We start from the raw sequence: 22,305 nt of genomic DNA, 5'->3' as shown, positions 1-22,305 counted from the left end.
AGTGCAGAGAGAGAGAGAGAGAGAGAGAGAGAGAGAGAGAGAGAGAGAGAGAGAGAGAGAGAGAGTTGGGGTAATAGCCTCAGCACATGGGGCCATCCGTGTACGTATTGGTGGGGAGTGGGGAGTCTGGGGACATGTGATATATAAGAGAACTTATGTGTATATTGTTATGTGTTATGCATGTAGATTATTTTGGTATTTCATAGAGGCTTACCATGATTTGTGATACAGCATACTTGCAAAGTGAGCATGCATGTGTGTGAGAGTGATGTGTGCATGTTTGTGCATGCATGCATGCATGCGTGTATGCGTGCAGGCTTTGCTCACAATACATGTGTGCGTGTACAGTACCCCAGTGTAATTGAGTGTGAGTGTGAAAGTGACCACCATGCTAAGCTGTGTATGTGTTTATCTGCTCTATATGCTGACAGCCAGCAGCTCCTAAGTACCTTTAAGTGCCTCCTACGTGCTGTCATTACTTGGGTCCTTTAAATTGAGAAATATGTCTCTCTGTTAAACAAGGCAGGCTCTACTGTAAAACACACAACAGTGTTTAATTCTAGCGTCTATGGCTATTGGAAATTAATGATCCATGAAGTATCTTTGAATCTGGGGTCACGCGTTGTACATGTCAATAAATGCTTTTATTGAATTTAATACAATTTAGCATTTAGAAGAAAAGCTTAGTACTGTAATGGTCAACGATCTTCTCTTCTGCATGAATGATATTATGTATAATCGGATTTCGTTTTGTGTTGTGGAACTCTTAAAATATGCTTTGTCCCTTATTGTCGAATACCAGGACACCTTGTTGTGCATTACTGCTTACATAACATTTTCCAATGCTTCTGCATTCCCCTTTTCCGTCGAAGAAATTTTTATGTTAGCCATTCACCCATAACTCAATTGGAACCCCGCGTTTTGCTACTGTAATGACATTTCATAGGAATCCTCTTGCCATACACGACCACTTACACTTCTGCAAACTTGGAACTTCAAGTCCACAAGATTGAAATGCATGGTGGTGTGGTGTGTGCAGGGGGTGGCGAGAGAGAGGGATGTGGAGAGAGCGAGAGAGCTCTGTCTGTATTTGTATGCTCCTGTGGCCTCCCATGATCCATTGGAGGGGGTGAGGATGAATGAAGGAGTGCCGTACCCAGAGAGAGCACAGCAATAGCTTCTTCAGTTCCCACCTTATCGATTTCTGCAGGAAATATAGAACCCCGGCCGCGGCAGTGGAAGAGGGAGGGCTGCACCGATATTGAGTCGTTTTCCCATCTTTTCCAAAAATCTTTAATCAAAGTTAAAGTGAAATACTAACATGCCACTTGACGTGACCTTTCAGCCCTGTTATGTATCACCCGTGTTTGAGATGTTCTGCTGCGGCGCTGCGTGCGTCGTGCCCGACAGAAGTTACAGATTATTTCCTAATCACCGATCGCCAGAAAGAACAAGAACAAGTTCAGTGCCGGAGCTTAATGGCCACCAAAGGGCTTGTTCACTGTTGACCTTTGACAAATGCTAGACAACAAATCTATGTTTAAAGCACTCGCCCTGACTGGATTCCTTTATAGCTCTATATAAGTGACTTTCTGGGACAACAAAAAAAGAAAGGCCTTGAAGGGTGACTTCAGTCCGAGCCGTAGGTGCTATACTGCATGCTGCACCGAAACAAAGGAGAACAACAATGCAGCGTGTGCGTAAATATGGCTGTATGAATGGTGATATACTGCAGGATGAGGGGTACATGTCTTCAGTGACGGGGGTGGGGGGCAAACAGGAGGATTTGTGAGCATAGTGAACTGATACGCGGCGTATAATGACAAATATGAAATCAATATGGTGACCTTAATTTGCCCAAAGCATAACTCTGATGTAGTACATAGTGTTTCGATTAAGGGAGGTATAAAAAGGTGGTCTCGGCGTGTCACGGGGGCAGGCAGGCCATGCCCTTTTGAACCCAGGCGCTCAGCGAGAGCGTGGCAGCCATAAAAGGAACAACTGGCCCTGTTTGGTCATTGAATAGTCTCCTTATGGCTCATGGGTAATAATGTCACGCTTCAAGACGTTTTTTAAAAAGAGTCTGCAAATGATGAGCCACCAATGCGTTCCGCAACGCCGGGGACATTATAGCAGGACGGGAGGAAAATATAATAGCTTGAATATGCTATGAATAACAAAACCTGTCAATACTCACCTCTAAAAGAATTGCTGATCAGACGCAGTTTTGTGTAAAGTGCATGTGTGAGAATTTATGATTAGTGTCCCTGTGAATGGGAGTGCATGTGCATGCGTCTTATGTGTGTGTACTTTCATGTGTATATATGTGCACAGTGTTGCATGCTCCATCATATGCATGTTGTGTCTTTGTGTAGAGCTACACTGTATGCATGTGCGTGCGTATGTGGCAACTTTCAAGGAAACCGTTACATTGCTATACCCTGTGCCAGCTAGCGGACTTATCCTTAGTAGTTATTTTAAGGAATTGTTAATCATGGCTTCCGCTGGTGTGCAACTACTGAAGTTGGTTGCACAAAACCTGAAGTCGGCTGGCCTCGGCTGCTAACGGCAGCCGAGGCCAGCATGGCCAGCATGGCTTCACACAATGGAGCCTTTTGGTTAGAGCTTAGCCCTTAAAACAACACGCCACTCAATGATTCCAATGATCCCCTCAGAAAACAATGGCGGGATACATCAGTCAGCTTTGTGTAGGAGGGAGGGTGACAGGGGCACAATGAAGTCCCCGTGGTGCCGTCCCATTGGGAGGACATTTGTCCCGACTGCTTTTTTTCCACACAGGCTAGACCTGGGAGAGTGCCACATGCAGGGAACAGGCCAGGGTGCAGGGATAGAGGCCAGGGAACAGGCCAGGGTGCAGGGATAGAGGGGGCAGACATTATGGTGGCTGAGAAGAGGAAAAAGGTTGGCATGTACTGTAACGGAAAGGTGGGATGATGTGAGCGGGTGAGACGAAGAGAGTGATGAGTAGGAGACGGATAAAGCAGAGAGTCCATAGGTACCACAAGGCCTCCAGCATATTACCCAGCGCCAAGCCAGTCTCTGTTCATTACTGCGCCTCCACGCTACTTAGCGCTTCATTTAAGCCTTGCATTCCTCTAATTAACACACTGCTGGGAAGACGGACCAACTCAGATGCTCGTCTGTGTCTCGTTTTTAACTAACATTCCTTTCTCTGTTTTTCTTTTCTTTTTTCTTTTACTTTTCTTTTATCATCACGTTATCATCCTCTCTGTACCGCTCTCTCCCTGCAGGCCTCCTCTCGGTTTCAGCTTTCTCTCCTTAACTGACCCTCTGGCAATTTAAAAGTGAGTGTGACACAGACAACACAAACAAAAATACCTTTCCCTCTTTCCCTTTGTTCTTGTGATAATCAACTGTAATAAAAAGAGTGGGAGGAAGCACGGTTACTGCAGATTGCAGGGAAACAGTTTGTCCAACAAATTTAATACAGTAAATGTTTTTTCATATTTCACACCGTCCAATTACACTGCCACAGAATTAGCCACATTAGAATAGAAAAGCCGTGTATTTAGGGAAAGAAAGGCACATCGATTTCTCTGCCACGCTCATGATGAACCTTCCCACAAGCTCCTCACTAGATTAGAGATCCACCAAACGTTTATCACGATAATATGATGCAGATGATGCATGGTGGCGACGCAAGGTGATCCAAAAGACAGATACACAAGACGGAAATGAAACTGGGACACGCTTGATGAGTTCTTTTGCATTCTCCGGAGGCAAGAAAAACCAGCCATTCATCTGAGCCCACTGTGGCTTCACAACACATTGTGTTGCTGTTATGAAAAGGAGCCTTCTGTGCAGCTTAAAGTAAATGATTCTGCTTCTATCAAAGGCACTTATGTGGATCAGATGACGCGTCTGCTGATAGCTTTGTAATGGACTTTTCCTGTTCATTAACTGAGTTATAGAGCCGGGATTTTATGCTTTGCGGTCCTAAATTGAATAATACATCTCCGATGTAAAGTAATATTAATACTTTCAAAATCAATGTTAGTAAAATTTTATGTACACAGTTGTATTTGTTGATGGCTGGCCGCCGCAAATAAAGATAAGATTTATGGAGGTGAGGATCTCCTCTCTCTATACTATTATCACAAGTGAAACGCAGACCATAAAAAACTTTAATTAAAATTTTAATTAAGACCGGTAATCAATAGGGTGTAACATAACATCTCACATATTTTCAATGACATGGGGAAAACGCAATCAAACAAATACAGAGGGCCAAAATATGATGATTTTATAGGCTAATAAGCCCAAGGTAAATGTGGCAGGACGAGCAGGTAATGCATAAGCCTCTCTCTCACCTGCACACGCACGCACGCACGCACGCACGCACGCACGCACGCACGCACGCACACTCCAAAGGTTGCAATATGGTAAAACCATGATGACTGGATGCATGTGCTTATTAAAAGGAAAATGATAACACATTGATGGCTTAAAGTATCACACAGAGAATAACAAATGGTGAGGGGCAAGGCACGCTGCGTAAAAATATTCCAGAGATTCCTTACATTTCGTGGAGCTTTTGTATAGATTATTTTGTTTGTTTGATTAAAAAACAGAACTGACAAATCCCTTACAGAAAGAAAAAATCCAATAGGATACCACGTGTTGTATATAGAACAACCTCGCTCTCAACAACTCAACAAGACAATGGAGATGACCGTGGACTACAACAGGCAGAGGAGCTCTGCGTATTTAACCCATTTTGGGGCGGGAACCCATTTTGGTGTTAGCATTATGTTATGCTTTAGCTATTGAAAAATAGCAGATCTACAAGCTCATAGCGCGCCACCGAGTGGCGCGCTACGAGCTTGTAGGTCTGCTATTTTTGAAAAATCGAAGAACGACTGACAGAAACATAGCTTTTTCAGAAAACTGTCAGGATGTAGTAGACATTTTTAGAATCTGAACTCAGGTCAAAATGGGTTAAACCCATACCACAGGATTTCGGAACCGTTTCCACCTGGCTACGGTCGCGGCACGCTGTTTAACATGCTCTGAACGCTTATAGACCACCAGACTGCCACACAGGAGTACTAGGGGCACTCTGCTGCTGCCACCTATGTTTTCATTGACATGCCTGATCAGGGACAAATTAGCCATTGGGCCAGTGGGGCCGTGGCCCAGGGGCCCTTGGCTCTCAGGGGCCCTTCAGGGAAATTGGACCGCGTGGTACTGGGTTTGACGCCCTGAAAAGGGCTCCTGGGGCCCTTCATTGGCCATTGATTTTGTTAAATTTAGGTCAAAAAGATGATAAAAACACGGAAAAACACAAAAATGTCACGCGCATGCGCGCTATGGGGGCCCTGCAAAAATTGCCGGCCAAGGGGCCCTCGTTGGGGTTAATCAGTCCCTGTGCCTGATATATATATGCTGCTAAAGGATGTCTCACCTCCACGTGAGTCGTGAGACTATATACAGTATGCACAGGCATATGCTCTATATCTGTCGCTGCTGTACCTCATGGATATACGTATCTGTTACACTATATCTGATGCCATTTTAACGGCCTCATTCCATTGCCATTTCTTCTGACCATGCAGCCTACAGTATGTATGTACATTACTATGTTATCTTACTCTACTCATGTCAAGAATATTTGTAATATCTGACCTGTTTTCCTGTGATAATGTAACTACAGCGGTACAGCCCTATAATTCTGCTTGGTGATTGACTGAATGCAAGAACGAGACCGCCCCCTTTACTGAGACGAAGCTGAATGGGGCTGCAGAAAGAAATAACACTTTATTTCTTCTCTATTATTCTTACCTTTCCTTAAAACTACAAATGATGGGAGCTTGTGCAAAAGATAATTTCACCCACTCTTTTACACCTGTAAACTTGTGACAATACATTTTTTGAGACATGTTCGTATGATTACCGTCACTAATGCTGATTATAGTAATTTGGCACAATTTCTGTCTGCTCACTATGTTCCATAATGGTGAGCTATGGACAGGAAAATAGAAAGATAGAAAGAGAGAACAGAAGAAAAAAACCAGAGACAGACATGCAGTAATAGTCTCTCTGCAGAAGGCCTGCCTGCCGTGCACGCTGATCCTCTCTCCCTCCCTCTTTCTCTCGATTCCTTTTTATTCAGAAGTAATAATCTCCCCCAACAGCTCGGCGCAGGTGTAGTGCCGCTCTGCCACACCATAAATAAATTGGATTGGCAACAAAATGAGAGTCGCATATAAAGCAATAAAGCAATTTTCAATCACGCTCCATGGGCTTCTTTATCCCATTTTGGGCGGGAACCCCTTTTGGTGTTTTAAACATTATGTTATAATTTAGCTATTGAAAAATAGCAGATCTACAAGCTCATAGCGCGCCACCGAGTGGCGCGCTACGAGCTTGTAGGTCTGCTATTTTTGAAAAATCGTGAAAATATTTATTTCAGAAAACTGGAGGATTTTGAATTTTTTTTTTAAATTTTGAGGTCAGGCCTAAATGGGTTATACTGGCGTAGAGGGACAGGTCCACTTGTCTATCCCAAGGTTATGGTAACAGTAAGAGAAAGAAAGGGAATCAAGCGGCGAGCGATTGACTCAGACTTAACAATGGGAATGGCGGGCGAGTGAATCATAGTGCGTCTCCTGCAGTTTCCCTCCGTGGTTAAAGACACTGTTTAGCATTGTTTAGTCATCTATCGCAGTGCTTCCCAAACAGCGTGTGTGTCGAGAGACAAGTCCAGGTATGACAACCACACAGTTATTACTGCAATATATTCAATACAATACAAAAAGTATGAATCATTTTTTTATTTACCCCAGTGGTACTTTGTGTGAACTCATAGAGAGGCAAATTCTATACCCTAAAAATATATATTTTAACCACTTTAAAGCTATACTGGGCGTGTCATTATTATTTTTTTAAATAACGACAACGATGAAAAACCAATCTACAAGCTTGCACAGTGCGACATGATGGGAGCGTGGCTATTTTTGTTGAATGTTGGCACCCAGAATAGGGACTCTGGGGTTCATGTGGTTAAACATATTCACTCTGTGAACTGTATTTCTGTGCAGAATACTTTAAACTCTAACCTTTCCACCAGCTGTGTTGTCTCAGTGTGTGTAGCTATGTGAAGGTATGTGCCAGAGAAGTGTGTCAGGAATGTGCAGACGGACAGATAGTACAGGTGTGTGTGTGTGTGTGTGTGTGTGTGTGTGTGTGTGCGTGCGTGCGTGCGTGCGTGCGTGCGTGCGTGCGTGCGTGCGTGCGTGCGTGCATGCGTGCGTGCATGCGTGCACATATGCGCATGTATGTGCGTTTGTGTGGTTGTTGCATGCATGTTTGTGAGCATGCATACACGTGTGAGACTGCGCACGTGACGTGTGTGTGTGTGTGTGTGTGTGTGTGTGTGTCTGTCTCAGACAGTGATAAAAGGCCTTGCTCTCCAGCCCTCAGAGTAACCCAGCAATGACAAATAGTTTCCCTCTTTCTCTTCTCATCACTGCCCTGGACCCTGCCTGCGAATTTCATCTGCAAACAGCTCGATTCGATGGGCAAATGTTTGCCCAGCTTCGAAAGGGTGTTACGGCTGCATATTTTTAAGTAAATGTTTGTGCAGTTGTTTCTACTGTCTCTTTATTTTATTGCCCTCTTTTCCCCCTACTCTCTTCCCCTCATTCTGTCCTCTCTCGCCCCGCTGCTGCCCCAATACAAAATAAAGAAAACCTCCAAGACGGAAGCTCTCACCTGACACTTATTTTCTCTCGAGGCTTGGGAGGATGCGCTCTGACTTTTAGCATCCTACTCAAACGGGACCCTGTGAGACTCGTTCCGTCTGTTTGGAGTGGTTTTCATGGTGCCGGTGAAGCCTCTTCAGTGGGTGGATTCTCTCTGTAGTCTGATTTGTACTGATGTGTACAGTAGCTGTGTGCCAGTGCCACGCATCAAAGATAGTAGATCTACAAGCTTAGAACACATCACAGTTTGGAGTTTGGAGATCAGCAATCCTCATTGCACGATGTGGCGCACAACCAAGCGTAAATCACGCATGTATTGTTTGTGGTTGGAGTGCACAGATGGCCTGTCTCTCAGTAGACAAACAGGCCCGTTCCTACTCCGTCCCCGGTGTCGATTTCGCCAGCCAAGTCTTCCAACCAACAGATTTTTTACTGCTCCCATCTAATAAATATTTAGGATTAACTCAATGAAACGATGCAAACACAAATGAAATGTATTTAATGGGCATCTTGTCCATTGGAGGAGCTTCAATGGGGCACCACTGAGGTGTGTAATGGCTACAAGAGGCAATATAACATTCATACACTCTCCCCCTGTCTTTCTTGCCCTCATGCACACATATCACATGAACTCTCTCACACACACGTATACACACACACACACACACACGCACACACGCACACACACACACACACACACACACACACACACACACACACACACACACACACACACACACACACACACACACACACGCACACACACACACACGATTGTGAATACCACCAACCTTCAGAAAATTTACTGCCTTGTATCCATAGAGTGTTTGGAGCCAGAGTGTCACTAAATCTCAACCCTCAAAGTCAAACGTCAGGTAAACCACAGAGAAATAATGTTTATTTTCTCTCTGCCCCAGCTCCGTTCTCAACCATGCTGTCACCCTGCTCATATATCCCACAAATTCCTCCCTGATCTGTTCCAGTTAACTTTGATAAAAAAGTGACCTAGAGCGCACGACACAGATGAATCCCCTGTGCTCAGAGGTTTTCTTTCAAAGAATCTATTCAGCAGCACGGGGACAAGAAATGATACACAGTAAATCCTCCTGTGTTCATTTAAATTAACGCAGAAGATTATAGTGTGTATGACTAGGAAGTTTCATTGCAACAACTACGCATCCGTGAATGTTACTGGATGTGACATTTTGAAGAATTGCTCTCAGTTTGTTAAGCTCTTAAAATCGTAATAATTATAAAAAAATATAAGGAGTAATAATTTCATGGTGGATTTTAATCTCCCAATCACCTTTTGACATGCTAAATGGGAGTATACAGTCTGATGTGAGAAAAGAAAGGCACAGCATGTGTAGAGTAGAATACTATGACAGTAGTATAGAGCGTCGCAGTCCCGCCCCCTTTCATGACGACGCCAGGCCCAGGAAATGATTCCCAATGCATTTTTACCATAGACATTTATTTATTTAAAAAGTGTTGTAACCTGCCGTTTTCTTCTTCTTTCTAATTATTTGTTCGGCCCAAAAAAATGTGTTTGTTGTCATGATTTGTCACGACGAGAGTTGGCTTTGTCCGCGGCGTAAACGTCTTTAAATAAATACTTTCTGAAAAGTCTATGAGGAAAATTAACGGAGAATAATTTCCTGGGCCCTGGTAGGGGGCGGGACTGCGACGCTCTATAGGGATGCGAGGTCTGGCAGGAAACAGCCAGGAGAGGTGGAGGCCAATGCTTGCTGCTGGGCTTGGAAGGGTGGTGTGCATATCTCTCAATGTATACAATTAACTACCATTCCATATAAGAATAACACACATGGATAGAAGGAACATTCTGGATAAACTAGAACTACCAAGGATAAAAGTGCTATCATGGGGCAAAAGAAGAAACGGCATGATCGAGGAGCAGTCAATGGCATATTGGGTGGGTGCAATTTCTCCCCGATCAAACTCTAGTCCTAGCGCACAGTTGTCAACAACAAATAGCACCTCAAATATTTATGAAAAATTATCTCGAGAGGAAATAACAAATGTAGTAAATATGTCTGACTGACGCAGGTCATATAAGAATGTCCTCAGTTAAACCCAGGTCATGAGCCAAACCGTAGTCGCAAAATAAACTGCTGCGTGGACCTCCTACGCAGGCAGGCCTGCTATATCCCTAGCTAGGAGGTCTGCGCTGCAGTAACATTGTGTGTCTGTGTGTGCATGTCCATATTAGGACCTGTCCAGGAGAAATGTTGTCAATAAAATGGGACTGGTACAGTATGCTTCGAGTACACTGGGCTATGAAAGGCAAAAGCGGAAAGCCTGCTGACAGTCTGCTAGACTCTCCATCTGTGTATGTCTCTGCTCCCTGTTTTAAACACGATACCATATGCACCTTAAGATACAGTTATATGATGATGAGCAAATCAGAACCAGGCAGTATGTGTAATAATAATCTTTTATTAAGGATAATTATATCTTCAATATTCTCTTCAATATAACACCTTTGTTGGATACAAGCAGCATGTTTCTAAGTGCATAGAAATGTTTGAACTGCATGAACACCTCTTCTTGACCCCAAAATTGCAGTGCACTGCTCATTTGCAAACAACACACCCAGGGGGTACAGATCTTCTCCTATGCTCCACATAATGATGTCTGCTTGTGCTATAACCCTCCCTACCTAGTACCTCACTCACCATCAGCGACACTGTAATAGGATTTCTCAACGCATCCCACCCAGCCTCATCCACCACAACAGCAGTCTCCTTTTCATTCAAAACCGTATACACTAACAGCCGTCGGTACCCTAATCGCAAAATGAGAAATAGACGCCGGTAACGTCCGACCTCCCGTTAATCAGACCATTACTAACACTATCACAAACCCTGACCTAACCCTAACCTCACAGGGAGGAAGCCACGGGTGATTTTTAACCCGCAGCACGGGTGAGTCTTAACCGGCCTGACGGGATGTCTGACTTATGGCCAGTCCCCATACAGCACTAAACTAAAGACAGTAGAGGGTGAGAGGTAAAACGGAGAGAGAATGAAGGGGACACTAGAAGAGAGAGAGAGGGAAAGAGAGAGAGAAGGAGAGAAAGTGAGCAGCGCGCATCTCTAGTCCTCTCATAAACAAAGTGCTTTCCTCCTCAAACATTCACAACAGGACGTTTTCCAATAACAAATCATTTCTTCTGGAGTCTGCCTTTTAATCTGCCCGTGCTTGACAAGGCCCATCCTTCCCTCTGACCAGGAAGCCCACTTAAGAGGCCAGGCCCAATAAAGGCCCAGCAGCCCCGTGGCCTGACTGAGGTGATTTGTCTCGGCTGGCCTCGGCGCGCCCGCGGTGGTCACACCGATGGATTTATCCCAAGGTAAATGGAGATAGCGATGGCCGGCCGCGGCCTGGGCCCACTCTGATTACGGGTCCCCCTCTTTGTGCCTCCTTTTGATCGATGTTGCTTGTGTTTATCCATTTGCAATGCCACTAAATCTGCGAATACAATGTAACGGGGAGAAAAGGGGTATGACTCTGGGGGCTGAGAGGGAAAAGCGCTGGGTTGATTTATGCCATGCTATGCAGAGCAATAGAGAGACAGTAGGGATGAGGGGTCTGCTGAGAAACAGGAAACAGGACGGGGCTGGAAGGTTGAGGCTGGCGGTGTGTCGGGGGCTGGAGGGGGTGCATCTTATGCATTTATGCTGGTACTGACTGCCATGCCATAAGAATAACAAATATCTCCTGTAAAAGAGATGCAAGGAAGGATCCTGGATCCGCAGGAGAAAACCGAATATGCTTTCACGGCAACATCAGGGAGCCCGCCAGAGATGTATGGCGATGAGCATTCTCCCCCCTGAGCTTCCACATCTATGGTGAAGAGCAATTGTAGCTTGAGACAATCACCAAGACAGCCTCTTCCATCTCTGCCTCCATCTAGTAGACCCTGCCCTGCTCTAATCCACATTCATGTGGATTCAGTGATTCTCTGCTGGAGCTGCCTTTCATTCCGGCCATGTAATCAGGGACTAGTTTAGACCCATGGGAACACCAGGTACATTTGTCATAATGGCAAAGTCTACGTAGAATTTAAATTATGTGGACATATTCTACATAAGTGTAGGATGGGGGATGGGGGATTTAATGGTGGGCAGATGGGGACTGCTGGCCCCACGTCTCAGTCTGACCAGAATTCAACCCCACTTCCTCTCTCTTGTGTGGAAATACTTGCGTGTTTGAAATTGAATTGTGACAACATAAATGTAGGTTCAGGAGGGAAGACAACACCTTAACTAAGCATCTGATAACATCTCGATAATTTTCAAAAAAGCCTTTTTATCCCCGGGGTTCCACTGAGTGTGCGTCACGTTGCGTTTGGACAATTTATTTTAATGTTTCTTTCATTGCACACTTTGTAAAAGTAAAGTACAATATTAATAATATTTATTATTATTATTATTATTATTATTATTATTATTATTATATCCTCCCGTGCTAATCTTGTCAACTGTCAACTCTCCCTACTCACCTGATTCAATCTTACCTGTTCCTCATTCCTCATTCACTTGTCACCCAATCCATCAAATAATAATAACTCCTCAGTCCTCCCTCGATCACCTGATTCCAATGATCTTTGATAGCTGCTGTTTTTTCTCCTCATCTCTTGAGCCAATCAGTGTATTTATGCCTTGTCATGTCTACCAGGCGCGTAGTGTGGATAAAAGTTTTGACTGGGCCAATTAGCATCGCGGTGGGGGGGCAACTCCAGCTGATATAGATGACACCAGTTTTGCCGACTTGCTAATGAGGGGGCATTTAAAACAAAGGCGGCTTGCTGTGGTTGGCTACAACAGACATTTGCATGCACAGGGGTGAGGGGCTGCCAATTTTTCCTCCGAGGTGAAAAGTCTGGTGATGTGAGGTTTCTGCCAACTGCATTTTTTTTGCCCCCGTCTTTCAGAAGCTATAGACTGGGCAAGATATCAATTGACTGCAGGGCTTGTGCCCGCTTGGCCCATTGGACGCTACGCTTCTGATGTCTACTTGCTGTGCTTGAGCATAATCTCTCATATATCTCGGCCTCCTGAGCCAAACCTCACATGTGCCCAGAGAAAGCAGTATGAGAGCAATATGAGAGTCCAGGGTTGGACTTCATGGTCGACTCGTCTGTAATGACGTGGTTGCATGTCAGCAGTGATTTGCCATTGACGATATGCACACGGCTGCCATCTTTCCAGCAAGGTACTAACTAGGTGCAACTTCCCATAGACAGCCCATTCATCCAAACAGAAAAGTCCTATCTAATTGTATTAAATAACATCAAACTCACCAACATTGCAGCTGTACAAAAAGCTTGAATTATTGTCTTACTATCTGCAAAGTGTTTGTTTCATGAAAATCCACCGTAGACATGTTATGAGCTACTTCCTGTCAAGAAATTCCTTGCATATGATTATATGATTAAGTGTCAGAGATTGGAAGCACTTGTTTGTTTTTGTTTGTTTTTTTATTTTTTCATAATATAGGCCATATCTAAGCCCGGCTTAGATTTCTTAGATTTCTCACAATCAATGGCCATAACCTTATAGTTGTTTTTTTTTCCTCTTTAATGAAATCCATGTCTGACAACATTCTCTGCTTAGTGTAATTTGAGTTATGTTCAAAAAGGGTAGGCGCAATAAGCTTCGGCTTCTGCCTTCACCTTTTCGGTACCACTAGATATTAGTGGATATTAATGTATGTACGTCTGTATGTAATCCTTTTTCCTGTACGGACCGAAATAAAATCTATCTATCTATCTAAAGCAACCTCCTGCTGCCTCCTGCATTATGTGCAAATTCAAAACAGGTGGTACACATGGGCTGTTGAGTGATAGTCAACGAGCACTTCCAAACTCCAGCACTTAGAAAAAAACCATCTGCAAGGAATTTCTTGACAGGAAGTAGCTCATAACATGTCTACGGTGGATTTTTATTAAACAAACACAATGCAGATAGAAAGAGAATAATTCAAGCTTTCCGTACAGCTGCAATGTTGGTGAGTTTGACGTTATTTAGCCTAATACAATTGGATAGGACTTTTCTGTTTGGATGAATGGGCTGTCTATGGGAAGTTGCACCTAGTTAGCACCTTGCTGGAAAGATTGCTGCCGTGTGCATATCGTCAATTGGCAGACGAATTCCACACAGGAAATAATGCCACCTTTGATCTCGATGGACTGTCATAAGCATAAGGTTCAATACCACAGTACAGTATATGATCGTCCACGCCCACGTACCTCAATAGTCTGCAACCCCCCCTCCATCTTGCCCTAGCCTCTCCAAAGCTTATGTATGGCACTCTCGTTGTTTCCTCTGCCTATTGAGGTAAAGATAACTGTGGGTTGTAAGAGCGCTGAGCGATTATACATCAGTAAAATCACAGGGGGTATATATCACTGCCACCGGGACACACCCACTGGAATGAATTGGGTCAAATGAGAGCAGTGCATCGGGCAGGCTGCTCTGACAGTTACTAATGCACCTCCCATGGCCACTAATAGGAGTGTACAAATGGCCAGAGGTTTGTAAACTTTGCCTATCCCAGGGCAGAGTAGGCCGTGGCTCACAGGCAGCTTTGTAACAGTAGGTAGGTAACTAAATCAACAATTCAATGATACCAATGGTACCACGATGAAGGGGCTGGACTCTTTTTCCAGCTAAGGAGAGGAACAAGCCTTCTGGAAGCACACTGTATGCCACAGCCACACTGAGGACAGAACAGGTGTGTGTTGCTGATTCTTACCAATGAATGCATGTTTAAGATTCAGACAGCCTGTATTGGGCAAACGTTGGGAGGGAATCATGGAAAAATCGATGCAGTCACAGTGTAGCAGTAAAACCCACACTGACAAGCGTCTTCACTCTTTTATTATTTAGCACCTAATCAAATTAGACATTGTTCCTTTCAGATTGTGAATTTCTCTCCAGTTTACTTTCCCTGTGGTTCTCAGGGAAAGGGTGTGAGTCCTCGTGTGGGTGTGAATATGTCCCTCCACCCTTTGAGGCCTATAGCGCCACCACCATTGATTTGAAAATCTTGGGGTAGAGGTTTGTAAAGGGAAAACTTAATTCTGAGCGGTGGTCAGGATTATTTAACGCAGCCAGTGTTGACTACTGGGACCTGAACATGCTGCAACACTGGGCAAGCTGATACCATCATACCATGATGATCTGCACCATCATGAAAAATATTGCTTCATATTGAATCCCATCTTATTGCACTGTATCGCACTGCATTCCATTCATATCTTACTGATGATCAAATCTGTTTCAAAGGGTGAGATGCACACTAGGGAAACATGTACTCAACTAAAGGAGTACTCATTCACCAAACAATACATGTTTACAAAAATATTTTCATATTACCTTTACATTTTATATTTACTCATTTTGTTTGACATCTTGATCTTCCCATTATGGATATGTGGATTATGGATATTTCACTAAGCTTTGAAATAAGAGATATTATAGCATTGACTGCCATTAGACAGTCATCCATTGTTTCGTATATGGCTCATGGTGTACTGTATAAGCCAAATGCCTGAATTGTAAATTGTAGCTCCTTAATGAAAGTTGCCTATTGCTTAAAAATCCATTAATACTTTGTAGTGAAATACAGTAACGTATCTGCAGTATATGGGTGTTTGTGCAATCACAACACATACACATTTGTCTTCTTGTGGGACTAGACACCCACAAATACAAAGACTGCACGTGCATGTGTTCCGTTCTGTACTGTTGGTAGTCACACCTGGCTGCTGCAGTTTACACTGGTGCGAGGTGAGCCTCAACAGGCAGGCTGTGTCTTTATAAGCCTGTGCACCTGGAGGAAGGGCCCAGACAGCCTCACATGCACAGAACAAACGCATGTAGAATGGCTCTTCCTCCCAGTGTTATACTGCTAGTTGTTCATGGTCCCAATACAACACACTTTTGTCAAGAAATAGTCAGACTTTTGATTGTTTCATTTATAGTTTTGATTGACCCTAGTTTTCTAGTTTCCATTCTCCAATCTCTTGTCCAGTAACGTATTATACTTATGAACAGTTCGTCTAATTTATTCATTAGATAATCTTTGTTTAAGCAAAAAATGCAATAGATGTGAAACTGGTGGTCAATCCAGCCACACTACAGTACTATCTCTCTTGACAAGCCTAGTACATCAACATTCATGAGTAGCTATCTGGTTGGCAAACCTAATATAGATAGCTGCAGTAGAATTTTTATGACTATACCTCCTCAAGATTTTCTCTCACTCTGTACATTAATATTTAATTCAGAAGCTAAGGCACTCCAGATAATGTCAGGACAAACCAGAAACTGACACATTCTATTCAGTCTAATTCTATGTTGAGCTATGTACCAGTATGGTGTCATTTGGCCTGTGGTTTGGCAGTGGACCGACAGTCTGAAGCTATCTGTGTGTGTGTGTGTGTGTGTGTGTGTGTGTGTGTGTGTGTGTGTGTGTGTGTGTGTGTGTGTGTGTGTGTGTGTGTGTGTGTGTGTGTGTGTGTGTAAAGGTAGACACAGATAGCTGAGATATGGAGAACACCTGTGTCCACCAAGCTCTGGAGCTACCAAAGGTCATCACCCGACGGAGAGGTCACTAACCAAGCACTGTGATCCCTCTCTCTCTCTCTCTCTCGCTCTCTCTCGCACACACACACACACACACACACACACACACACACACACACACACACACACACACACACACACACACACACACACACACACACACACACACACACACACACACACACACAGGTGCACATGGCTCAGTAGCATAGAATACATACATACATACATACATATATATATATATATATATATATATATATATATATACACACAAAAAGTGCTATGCTTGATTTATACAGGACTTGGTTGCACATTGTGAGTGTGACCTGTTGTTGAGCTTGTAGATCTGCTATTTCTGATGCGCGACACCGGCAAACACCAGGCCTTAGCCTTATCACGTATGATACACACATTCCCTCTGTTTCCCTCCCTCTCTCCCTCTCTCTGCAGGATTATGACATGTTATTAATTGCCACCATTATCAGCGACAGCTTGCCCAAGAACTAGGCTCTTCTCTGGGGGCGTGAGACCGTGTGTAGCAGAATACAAAAAGAGAGAGAGGAATTGAAAGAGTGAGTGAGCGATGGAGAAAGGGAGGGAATGAGGGCTAACGGTTCGAGAGATAGAAAGGCGGAGAGGGCTAGAGAGAATGAAGGTGTAATGCGTCACACGGTGCGATGCAACACCCTGCCCAAAAGGGATTGTGGGATTGTGAATAATTTATCAGAAAACATTTTTCTTGGTCCTTTCCGCAGACCCACAAATCCTCCCTGAGCTCTCTTTAGGCGGGACTGAAGATAATGCACTTCTGTGTGTGTGTGTGCGTGCGTGCGTGCGTGCGTGCGTGCGTGCGTGCGTGCGCACATGTTGAGGCTGGGGGGTGGCCAGGATGTGTACAACTACACAGTGTGTCTATGCGTGTGTGTGTTACTGTGTTCATGGGTGTCTCAGGGTAACACAAATAGACAGATAGTATAGAGAGGCCTCTGGGAAGGGCAATGCTCACAACTACCTTCATGTGCGTGCGTGCGTGCGTGCGTGCGTGCGTGCGTGCGTGCGGTGGAAGAAGTACTCCAATTTTACTCAAAAAATTGTTGTTGCTTACGGTATAAATATATACTACTGAAATGTATAAAAATATAAAAATATTGGCATCAAAATATCTTATGAAAGTACCAAAATTAAAATAGCAAAACTATAGGGCTTTTTTATATAATAATCTAAATCTACAAACTAGCAACTAACGTTTTCAAGTAATTGGTTAGTAAAAGTACAATATTTCTTCAAATGCTTCTGATATGTAGTGCAGTAGAAGTAAAATTAATAATAAATTATATTGAATACATTTGTGATTTGTCTACTCCCGATAGTGGCTATACTGTATTATAATCACATCAAGAGAAAGGGCAAATGGTACGGTACTTAACTTCATAAACAAAGATGTCAACCCACTTACTGTAAATCTGACATTGGAAGGCAGTGGCCCTGAAACCTCTGAAGCAGTAGCATCTTCACTGGTGCACACAATATGGAGAATAAGAGAGAGAGAGAGAGAGAGAGAGAGAGAGAGAGAGAGAGAGAGAGAGAGTTGGAGGGAGAGAGAGAGAGAGAGAGAGAGAGAGAGAGAGAGACAGAGAGAGACAGAGAGTCGGAGAAAGAGGGAGAGCGATTGATTAGAACAGGTTTGAATGAGAATTCGATTGTCAACAGCATCCTGGCAGCAACTCCCCCAGCCCATTCATCTGAAGCGGAAGAAAAAACAGTTACGTGAACTGTCACACCCAACTCTACTGTTAATTTAAGGTAATTAGCGAGCGAGTGATTCCCAATACATCATGGAGCAACTGGCAGACTCCACAATATTTCACAGCCAATCTGTTACCTTCTTACACGTTAAAATCCTCAGTGGAAATTTAACTCAGATAGTGTACAAGTGGACGCTTACGGGTCCATTTGTACACTGAGTAAAAAACACTATGGATTTTACTGTGTACCTCTCCTCCCCATCTCTCTCTCTCTCTCTCTCACCCCCCCCCCCCCCCCCCCTCTCACCCCCCCCCCCCTCTCTCCACAGTCCACAGGCACACAGAGTAACTGAACATGCAAATGGGCACACACCAGATGTGCACATGGACATAGGTACAGGAACATGCACTAACACCAACACATTCGCGCTCTCTCACGGAGTCTCACACAAAGACAATATGTTCACAGATAATCACATGCACACTCGACCCTTGTCTGCCTTAAATGTCTTATTTCAAAGCTAATGTGTAGTAGATGGGAAAACAGGCTGCATCCTGGGTAAATTACATGTTGGACTTTGGATTACGGAGGGGTGGTCTTTTAGATGGGTCCCAGGTTCATTTTATGAGTCCTACTTCAACGACGTTAGAGTACAGTACCGAGTACAGTATTGCAGCCCAGGACCCCCAGAGGGTGACATGATTGCGTCCAGGATGCAGGCTATTTGCATCACTGGATCATACATTTTAACTTTTTATTTTTTTTTCTCCAATGGCTTCCATTATCAACATTTGGTTCAAAATGTCTTTGATCACACCTACTACCAAGGTGTTACAGGTTCATTCATAAAGCATTCATTGTTTTGCAAATGCACGTAAAGCGGCACACTCACTCAAACGCACATTAACGACAGGAAAAACAAACGCACCCGGACGTGAAAGACAGACCGAACGTACATAAAACACTGACGGGTATCTTTGAACTGAGCGACTTAACAGACTGCGGGGATAAGGAATGGCATCTTTAGTACACATGTGACATGTGTTTGTTTTCTCAGAAATGAACAGGGTGCCTGTGAGCATGCAGGTGCTAGTTTAACACCTCGTCTGTGTGTCCCAAGATGTGGTCTCTCTTCTCCCTGTCTTAACCTTCTCCCACTGGCACAAATTATTTCTCTCCATCTTCACTCTGTCTATCTTAGACCGTCTGTCTATAACTTTTACTCAGGAACGTACGTAAAGTACAGTCACACTGAATTATGACAACAAATACTTAATTGTGTGTTTAGAAGGACTAGGGTATGTTGACATAGCAGGTGACTGGATAGGAAGTACACATAATTGCCTCATTGTCATGAATATTTGGAATATCTGACCTGCTTGTACAGTACTGTATATGGATATGCCTGTATACAGTATGTTCACTCTAGTCATATATCAGGAACATTTGAATATCTGACCTGTTTTTGTCTCTATTCTTCTTATCTTTCCTGAAAACTAATAATAATGGAGCTTGTACAAACACTCAAGTTCTTATACACCTGTAACCCTGTGATGTAACAATAAAGTTGATTCTGAGTTGATTCACAAGATCATTTTAAGTTTCCATTACCTCTGATCTTTTACAATAGGGTCAATGTATAGAAGCTGCCACGGAGCAGGATATTGAAGTGTGTGTTGTTTCGAAAATATTGAACCGATAGAAAGTAGTATAAAAAACGCTTTGGACAAAACCTCTTAACTCCATTGGACCATCAAACTGTCTGCTAAAGCAACTAACTCCACCACCTCTCCCCCTCTCATGTAAGTAATAGACAATCAACACCAAATTTGATGAGTCAGTATTGCTTTGTTTTCAAAATATAATATATAATCTTAATTTCCTGAAAAATGTATATTTGTAATATCCTGAAAACTTCCCAACAGCAGAGATATGCAAGGACATGACACACCCAAGAAAAAGTTGTCCACTCAAATTCTGACGGAAAACTTTTATAGAAAACTGCCATTGTTGTGGTACTAATGCAGTTCCACAGACATGTAAGCATATTCCATTCTACCTCTACGATGCTTGCATATAGTATTATGATGTTAGAGATGTTCATCAAGGCTTTCCAATGAAGGTGGGGTTGTGTGTGTAACATGTTGTAATGGCCCGGCTCCATCAGTGGCAGTGCTGAGTTCCAGACAGCCAGTGAACCAGCAGCCATGTCTCAGACAGAGCAGCTGGATGGGTGTGGGACTACTTTAGCTCGCTGCACCCTATCAATCCTCCAACCCCTCCTCTCTTTGGCTCTTAGACACTGACATGAATACATATGCATGCGCACGCATGCGCACACACACACACACACACACACACACACACACACACACACACACACACACACACACACACGTGCTTTGTGTGCTGTATGTACTGTATGTTGCGGTATATGCACCAATGTGCTTTGTGTGTGTGTGTGTGTGTGTGTGTGTGTGTGTGTGTGTGTGTGTGTGTGTGTGTGTGTGCGTGCGTGCGTGCGTGCGTGCGTGCGTGCGTGCGTGCGTGCGTGCGTGCGTGCGTGCGTGCGTGTTTATGTTTAACTAAAAGTGAAAACATTTATCTCAATGACATCGACTTTAAAAAAAGACGAGCAATGTAATATGGCTGCAAAAATGTGTATGTCAATATGTCAACATAATTATTTGAGGCATCAATGGAACTGGCAGCTCACAGTAACACAAGTAGGCTTGGACATAAAAAGGATATGGGTGACCTTTTTGTGTAAAAGAGTTAACACAAGTGAAAGTCCTTGATGAAGCGCAGTTGGAAATGTTATTAAAATTGAATTAGGCAATAAGACCACAAAAACCTAAATGAGAATACTGTGTTTTTGTTTACGTGTAAGATTTAACTGAAGTAACAAAGAATCCATGATACTGACAAATAAGACTGATAAGTCCTCTAGTTTTAGAGTGGTAATATGTTTATCGTCAGTGTTATGATTCATGCCATGTACAGCTAAGTAAGTCTGTGTACTGATCTTGAGATACAGTGTACTTCATAAGTTCATATGTGACAGTGCAGCTTGCATTGCGATTGCATTGTCTGCATTGTACTTAGTTTCTAGATATGTGAGTCATCCTGTTAGTTGGATACCAGGCGCATAAGGTCCGCCTGGTATGTGAGACAGGAAGGCTAGCCTTGTACATCGTGAGGTCAACCTTGCACATCATCATGCCACGTTCCTATGTCGCGCATCTTCATATCTTACTGTCTCGTTTCTATGATCCAGCACTATAAATATTCCCTGTCTGTCTAATAAACTTTGTGAACCAATAGTGTGATACTGCCTACTGTGTCTCATTACTTGTTCTCCCGGGCCCGTCTCTGTACCAACAGAAGTACTTCAACTGGATCATCACACACCACCCAGCCTACACACACTACCAGCCTGTCAGAGCCGGGCCGAGGGTCCATTTAAAGATTACAACAATTGCACAACTGAATTGAATTGGTGGACTAAAATGGTGGGTCTAATGAGAAGAGGCAACCCACCACAAGAACACTGGCTTTTATTGTATTTTATTTTTGATCTGTGGACCCAATATAATGTCAATATTTGCCATGTGGTTTATCAGTCTTAAAACTAGAGGCCTATGAATTAAACAGCTATGCTTAGGCTATTCACACCAACTAAAGGGGTGTGTACAAAATGTCTACTCGAAAACACCCATGTCACCTTTGTGTGTACACAGCAGCACGCTTCTGGTCCACATAGCAACATTACATTACATCTCACATACTGTACACTACAGCAGTGGAACCCATAATGCTATTCCTCACTGATCTGGAGGAGTATAAGACACAGATAGATCAAGGACTTTACAACGTCTTTGACTACAATGTAGGGAGAAAAAGACACATGTGGAGACTATCAACTATTAACACATTTGATCCCTTTGACAGGTATACTCATCCTGATTAATTAATTTTGCACGGGGCGCAGTAGGCTCGTCTTGAGGTGTTTGAAACGCTCCGGTTGCTGTGCACCGTTGCTAGGGCTCCGCCCGCACCGTTTGTGTTGACCCAACCACATTAGCTTCTGTTTTAGTCGCGGCCTTTATAGGTGAGGGCATATATGAAAAAAAGGCACCTTACCCTAAAAAAATTGCAACAGAAGGTTTCTCAACTGTTTTGTGTAGTATTAGGTG

This window comes from Electrona antarctica (genome assembly GCF_951216825.1).
Source record: "Electrona antarctica genome assembly, chromosome: 7".
NCBI classification, from domain to species: domain Eukaryota; kingdom Metazoa; phylum Chordata; class Actinopteri; order Myctophiformes; family Myctophidae; genus Electrona; species Electrona antarctica.
Note: the sequence above shows the minus strand (reverse complement) of the source record.